General features: G+C 37.8%; 1 non-coding gene across 1 annotated transcript; it reads right to left on the bottom strand.

Moving 5' to 3' along the window:
• Positions 1-5,525: 5,525 nt before the first annotated feature.
• LOC141709298 (small nucleolar RNA R71) lies at positions 5,526-5,632 on the bottom strand. The gene has a single exon (XR_012569884.1). It is a non-coding gene; the product is annotated as a small nucleolar RNA R71 (small nucleolar RNA).
• Positions 5,633-7,309: the final 1,677 nt, after the last annotated feature.

The raw sequence follows: 7,309 nt of genomic DNA, 5'->3' as shown, positions 1-7,309 counted from the left end.
ACTTTATAAGACAAATAAATGAATTATTTTATCCGAATTTTTTTAACTCATTTATTTTATCCAAGTAAATATTTTTATAGATAAATTTATTTTTTGGTTTAAATTTTAATATTTTTCTTTATTTATAGTCTATAGCAACATAGTGTGCTGTGTTGCGCTGCATAACACCTTAGTGGGCTATGGCGACATTATCTTTAGAGCTTTAGTAACCCTCTAGTATCGGTGTTGTAATTGAGTACAAATTTCATACCTGTAGTAACATACTCTAAGGTAACACCCCTGCTCAGAAGTAACAATAGGCCATCTATAGTGTAGTACGTGTGGATATACCCCATACAAGGGAAGAAAGGCTTCACGATAGTAAACACCCTCCTCCGAAATAAAGGAAAAGAAATTTTGAATATAGGAAAAAGGAAAAAGAACCTAAGGACGTCGGCCGCAAGACTCGTAGATGGGTAAGAAGAAGCGATGTTCGAATAAATACGGTCAAGGTTCGAGAGACTTCGCATCAGCGATATTTAAGAAAAATAATGAGCATGTTCTCATGGTTAATGGTGGAGAAAGACCATTAGAGGAATATTAAGGATTGTCAGGCCAACAAATGACTATCGCTCAGAACTCTATTCGACCACAATCACAAGTAGTGGTGCCACTGCAGCCGCAAAGAGTCACGCCTCAACTACAAGTTGTTGCGCCACTACAACAGCAGGATGTGACGCAAACTTAAACTCATATAGCGGCAACACATGCGGTCTTGCCATAACCTAATATTCAGAATGTACCAAGAGTATAAAACGTCAATGTGGATGATTTAAAAAAACTATCACAATTTAAAGAAGAAAAAGTCATGGCATCCAAACAAACTACGTCGCCATTCACTTTGGTGGTTGGGTACGCACCATTACCCACTGGATATAAGAATACTACGCATGACCTACACTTTCATGGAAATTTCGATCCAGTAGAATTCTTGGGAAAGTTCAATATTGAGATGAATGTGTATCAGGTGCAATATGTAGGCTATTTGCGGTAACTTTTAGGGATACTGCTCAATATTGGTTCCAAAGTTTGGGACCTTAGATGATTTAGTCATGGGAACAAATGAAAGTAATGTTCCTGACTCACTTTTAATCTACAGTGAAGTACACCCCATCGGTGTCGGTTTTGACAAATGTAAGACAAAGAGAAGGAAAAACTTTGCAAGCATATTTTAAGAGATTCAACACTGAAGCATCAGGCGTAAGAAATACCACTGACGAAACATTGAAGAACTTCTTGATTGCCGGTTTACGCACAAGGACAGATTTTTGGAAACACATTCAAGGAAAGAGTCCTAACAGCCTTGGAGAATTCTATAAATAAGTAGAGTCATTTGAGTTTATTGAAGAACCACTAATCGACAATAAAAAATCAGAGTCTCGTGAAGTCGCAAAGCTGAAGGATGGGAAAAGAAGAGATAGATATCCTAGTCCAAACTATTGGATAAAGCGCAAGGTTTATCAAGTTGAAGGAAGGGAGTGGAGTCCCTCGACTAACTATGAGAAATACTCTATCTCTTACACTTCTTTGGAGACGTCCATCAAACATATTTATGAAGTTAATAAGGAAAAAAGCATATTTCGGAGACCGACTCCTTTAACTGAATGACAAACCAAAGATAAAATGAAGTACTGCGAGTACCATAAATCTGTCAGACATAATACCAATGAGTGTCAAAACTTGAAAGATGAAATAAAATAACTCATAAAGGAATGGTATCTTGGAGATTAGATTGTCAAAAAAGTAAAGAAGTATCGAGGCGACCGCCTGACCAACTGGGAAGGCCCAGGGAACACCCTAGAAAGGGAAAAAAAGGAGAAAGTCCATGACATAAAGTTCGTCAAATAAGAAAGAATTCATGTCATCTTTAAAGTACCTCATTATGGGGGGACATTAATGGAGCAATGAATCGATATGCTAGAGAAGCACGAGGACCTATACTCACTAACGTTAATCGTCTTGAAGAGAGACCTCCTAAGATGTTCCGAGGAGAAATAAGAGACATCACTTTCATGGAGGAAGACGCCAAATGGGTTCATCATCCTCACAATGATTCCTTAGTTGTGAAGGTCTGCATTAAAGCAATGAATATCTATCATATGTTCATCGACAACAGAAGCTCAGTCAACATCCTTTAATATCATGTTTACAAGAAGATGGATTTTCTCGACAAATATATGGAAATCAAGAACAAATATATCTATATATTTGGCGGAGAAGTGATGAAAATTAAAGGGACGGAGACACTCCTTGTCACCATTGAAAAAACCCTCTCTCAAAAACACTGATCGTCCAGTTCATGGTGGTGGATCATGAGTCATCTCATAATGCTCTTCTCAAATGACCAATTCTAAATAATATGTGGGTCATCACCTCCATTCATCATTTATCCATGAAGTTTCCAACACCTAACGATATATGATGTGTCTGAGAATGTCAAGCGAAATCAGGGGAATGCTATAAAAAGTTTATGAGAGAATTCCGTAAGAAGGACCCTAACCGGAATGAAAGGACCAACATGTTGTATTCTTTAATGAGTCAAAGGTAGAAAATTTTGAAGCTGAAGATATGAAGATTGAAGACAAAGTGGAGAAAGATGCGACTTTGGCCGTAAAAGACGTAATTTTGGAAGACCCCCCGAAAGAAGATGTGCAAGTAGATAAGATGGAGAAAGATCTCGATCCCAGTTTGTGTATGCCATTTGGTTTACACAACGCTGAATTTATGAATGAAAAATGACGAGTCCTCATGTAACGCACGACTTCGGCCCCTTACTCACGTATGTTATAGCTGAGTCAAGTAGGGCTTAGCCTGAATAGTAGACTAGTAACAATAAAATTCCTCCTAGCCTAGGGGGTAGTGCATACGCTAGGATGCATTACGCTATAGTGCGTTGTACATTGACGGAATTTTGAAGTTTTTAATTCTAAAGTTTTTTATTTCAAGATATGAAGATCAAGTCCTGTCGTTATATTTATTTCAAGACATGAAGTACAAATAAAAAGTCACATGAAAGTCAAAGACAGTTTCCGAACACGCACAAAATAAGAACATCGTTCAAGCAAACATGAAAACGTAAAGTTTCTGAGGAAACTCCACGCCCCCTAGGGCGCGCTCAAATGGGTATTCACCTTCGGAAGGAATTTGAGAAATTCATGTTTGTGTTCGATTGATCATTATCTTGTTTTTAGTTTTTCAAAGAATTAAAATGATTCAAGGAAGATAACTTTCAAGAAAGGAAGGAGAAGTGAACACTCCCGAAGAAGTCCTACACCTTATGGGAAGTGCCTGGGGGTTTCATCCCAAGAAGAAGATTTTTGGGTTATGACTTTGTTTACAAGTTCATTTATGAATGTTTTTAATCGTCAAAAGATTAGAAGAGTTAATAGATGAGCGTCTAAACACGCAAGAAGGAACGAAGACTTCTGGAGGAGCCTTACACCCTTTAGGGTGCCCAAAGGGGGTGCTCCCCCAATATGGAGATTCTTCCATCATATAATTTTGTTCACAAGTCTAATTTTTATTTTTATTTTTTATCTTTAAAAAGATTATCAAGGATAAGAGAATGACGTTGATAAGTGGAATTTATATCCATTTGGAACGCTTCATATCGGCTTAATTTGGTGTCTTGGACTAAAGTATGTGGTATTTTTAATGTGTTTTTATGTTAAGTCATTACATGGCACTAGTCAGAAGGAAGAAAGGAGTTTTATAATGTTTTTATGCTAATAAGAGGTCAGGAATGGAGTTTCGGAAGATCGCACGAAGAAAAGAGCGCAAAACAACAAAAAGCAGAATCCTAAGTCTATTACGATTCTGATTTTCTTTGAGTCCAAGTCCACTTGGGGCTTATATATAAAGATAAAAAGACATTTTTATTAACAGGGAAGCCAGGGAGAACAATACAAAGACCTAGAGCACACGAGACGGTAAATGAGAAGAAGGTCTAGTTTCATACTTTTGTATTCTTCGATTTAGGCGATACTTTTGGATGCTTGTTTTTGCTTTGTTCTAAACCCTAGTACTTTTATATTCTATAGTAGTATTCTGAACTTATTTAGTATCATGTTTTTATTGGAACCCATGGTGACGTTGTGTTCGATCATGAACTAATCGTTGTCATGGGGTTCTAGCGGATTTATTTATGAATTTCAATAGTTGATTGTTCTAAGTATTTAGTGTGTGGTGATTTATGATTTCCTAGTTTGGTTGTGCTTATTCGTCTTTGATACGTAGCTAACATCTAAGATTTTTTTTATTAATCTCATTGAAACGATAATGAATATAGAGATTTAGAACTTTCCATGCTAACATAGGTTCATATATATTTGTTATGCATGATTCGTAGGTAATTTTAACAATCTTATTACCCTATGTAATCATGATAGATAACTTGCTCTTTAACCGTTATGTTTTCAAATCTTATAGACATATAGGGTCTAAGAATAATTGGTGTCTATTTAACTTCTATCTTGATTGTGGATGCTTAGTAGTAGGGAATACGTGTATCAAAATATAGTGTATACTAATTTCGTGTTGTCTGATTAGTTATCAGCACCATCGCATGCTATTGATAAAGAAATAAACTTTGAATGAAGTATTTATGAGTTAGAATCCCGTGTTTTATTCTCATATAAGTAATTCACTTTTAATCTCTTAGTTAATGCATGCTAGTATAATCTTTTAAGTAGTTAATCAACTCAACTTGTTACTTATCTTAGCTGTGAACGATAATCATACATTGTTGCATAAGTGCATAATCTGAACTTAACCTAAACCAGTCTCTGTGGGAACGAACTCGACTTAAATCTTATACTACTTGTAATCATGTACGCTTGTGTGTGTTTTAGTGCGAACAAGTTTTTGGCGCCACTGCCGGGGATCAGTGTTAAATTTTTGTTTATGTGCTTGACATCCGTGGTCGTTAAAGTTCACTGACTCGGAGTATTTTAGTTATAAGGTTACATTGTTGTGTTTCAGGTACTCTAGAGAGCGTGTATGCGAACACGGTCTCAATCTCGTAAGGAAATAATTTAAAAAGTGGAAGAAGTCGTTTTTGAAGAAGTTGAGAAAGTTGAAGAAGAAGCGATCATTACAATGGGAGAACCAGTAGAACCAACGAAAGCGTTGATGGATTTTTCTTAACCAAAGATCAATGACATTCAATCTGGCATTGCCAGGCCAGCTATCACAACTAATACCTTTGAGATCAAGGCTGGCATAATTCAGATGGTACATAATTCAGTACAGTTTGGGGGTGCTCCAACGGAAGATCCCACTATGCATATTAGGGATTTTACCGAGATTTGTGACACTTTCAGGTTTAATAATATTTCTGAAGATGTTGTGAAATTGAGACTTTTCCCATTCTCTCTGAGGGATAAAGCTAAGAGTTGATTACACTCTCTACCAGCTAGTTCTATTGCTACTTGGGAGGATCTTGCTTAAATATTTATTACTAAATTCTTCCCTTGGCTAAGACAGCTGCAATCAGGAATGCTCTTACTCAATTCGAGCAGCAATCGGGTGAAGCTTTATGTGAAGCTTTGGAGCACTACAAGGAGATGCTTAGAAAGTGTCCTCATCAAGGAATGTCTGACTGGATGGTGATCAATTATTTTTATAATGGTTTGGGAGCACGGTCAAGACCTATGCTCGATGCAGCATCAGGTGGAGCTTTATGGGCTAAGAGCTATGAGGAATCTTATGATCTGATTGAGATGATGGCTATGGATGAATATCAGAATCCGACTCAGAGGTTACTATAAGGCAAGGTAACAGGAATTATGGAGGTGGATATAGCCACATCTATCGCTGCTCAGTTAAAGGCGTTGACTATCAAGGTCGATTCTTTGACCAACTATGGTGTTCAACCGATAATGAGTGTTTGTGAGCTTTATGCAGGATCGTATGCGATGGAGCAATGTGCTATATCTAGTGAGTCAGCTCAGTTCGTGAGCATCTTTCAGAGGTCGCAGCAACCTATTCCTGCTACTTATCATCCTAACAACCGAAATCATCCTAACTTCAGCTGGAGCAGTAATCAGGGTGGTGTGCAACAACCTTACCAGCAGTTTGAAAACAAGCCTTTCAATCCTCCTGGTTTTCAGCAAAAGTTTGCACAAAGACAACAATTTTTGCCACAGGGAATGCAACAACAATCTCATGGAAGTGTCGTTTCATCTTCTGATGGAAAATCTAAATTTGAGGAGTTGAGGCTTATGTGCAAAAGCGAAGCGGTTTCTATCAAAACTTTGGAGAATCAAATAGGACAGATTGCTAACGCCTTATTAAATCGACCTCAAGGAACTCTTCCGAGTGACACCAAGGCTAATCCAGGCAAGAGAGAAGTCAAAGAACAGCTTAAGGCAATCACCCTGAGGCCTGGAAGGGTCGGTAGCCCTCAAAATCAAGAAAAAGAAGATTCCGAAAAACAAATTCCAGAATGCAGGCGTGCTCGAGCCCACAAAGAGCGCCCTTACCCTCCCAAAATTCAGAAATTGAGATTTTTGATGATTCTACTGAGAAAAACGATGGCGAAGCTGAATCGAAGAAGAATGCTATTGAAAATACTCCTCTGGAGCATAATACAGGAGTCAAACAAGTCTATACGCCACCTCCATATCCTAAAATACTTCAGAAGCAGAAGTTCGATAAGCAGTTTGTTAAGTTCTTGGAGATTTCAAGAAGTTTCACATTAACATACCTTTTGCGGAAGCTCTAGAACAGATGCCGAGCTATGCTAAGTTCACGAAGGGCATTCTATCTCGTAAGCTAAAACTTGAGGAGTTGGAAACCGTTGCTCTAACGGAAGAGTGCAGTGATGTGCTGCAACAAAAACTCCCTCCTAAACTTAAAGATCCAAGAAGCTTCACGATACCTTGTACCATTGGCAATCTATATTTCGACAAGTGTTTATATGACTTGGGAGCGAGCATTAATCTCATACCCTTATCTGTCTTTAAGAAACTTGGTCTGCCTGATCCAAAACCGGTAAACATGTCTTTATAACTGGCTGACCATTCCATCACTTATCTTCGTGGTGTAGTGGAGGATGTCTTGGTTAAGGTGGATAAACTCATATTCCTTGCTGATTTTATCATTCTAGACTAAAGGAAGATAAAAATATTCCCATTATCTTGGGAAGACCATTCTTGGCTACAGGCTGAATTCTGATCGATGTACAAAAGGGTGAGCTTAAAATGAGAGTTCAGGGTCAGGACGTGACTTTCAATGTCTTCAATACAATAAAATTCCCTACTCATGAAGA

The sequence above is a fragment of the Apium graveolens genome, chromosome 2, assembly GCF_009905375.1.
Source record: "Apium graveolens cultivar Ventura chromosome 2, ASM990537v1, whole genome shotgun sequence".
NCBI classification, from domain to species: Eukaryota; Viridiplantae; Streptophyta; class Magnoliopsida; order Apiales; family Apiaceae; genus Apium; species Apium graveolens.
Note: the sequence above shows the minus strand (reverse complement) of the source record. Positions and strands in the feature narration are given on the sequence as shown.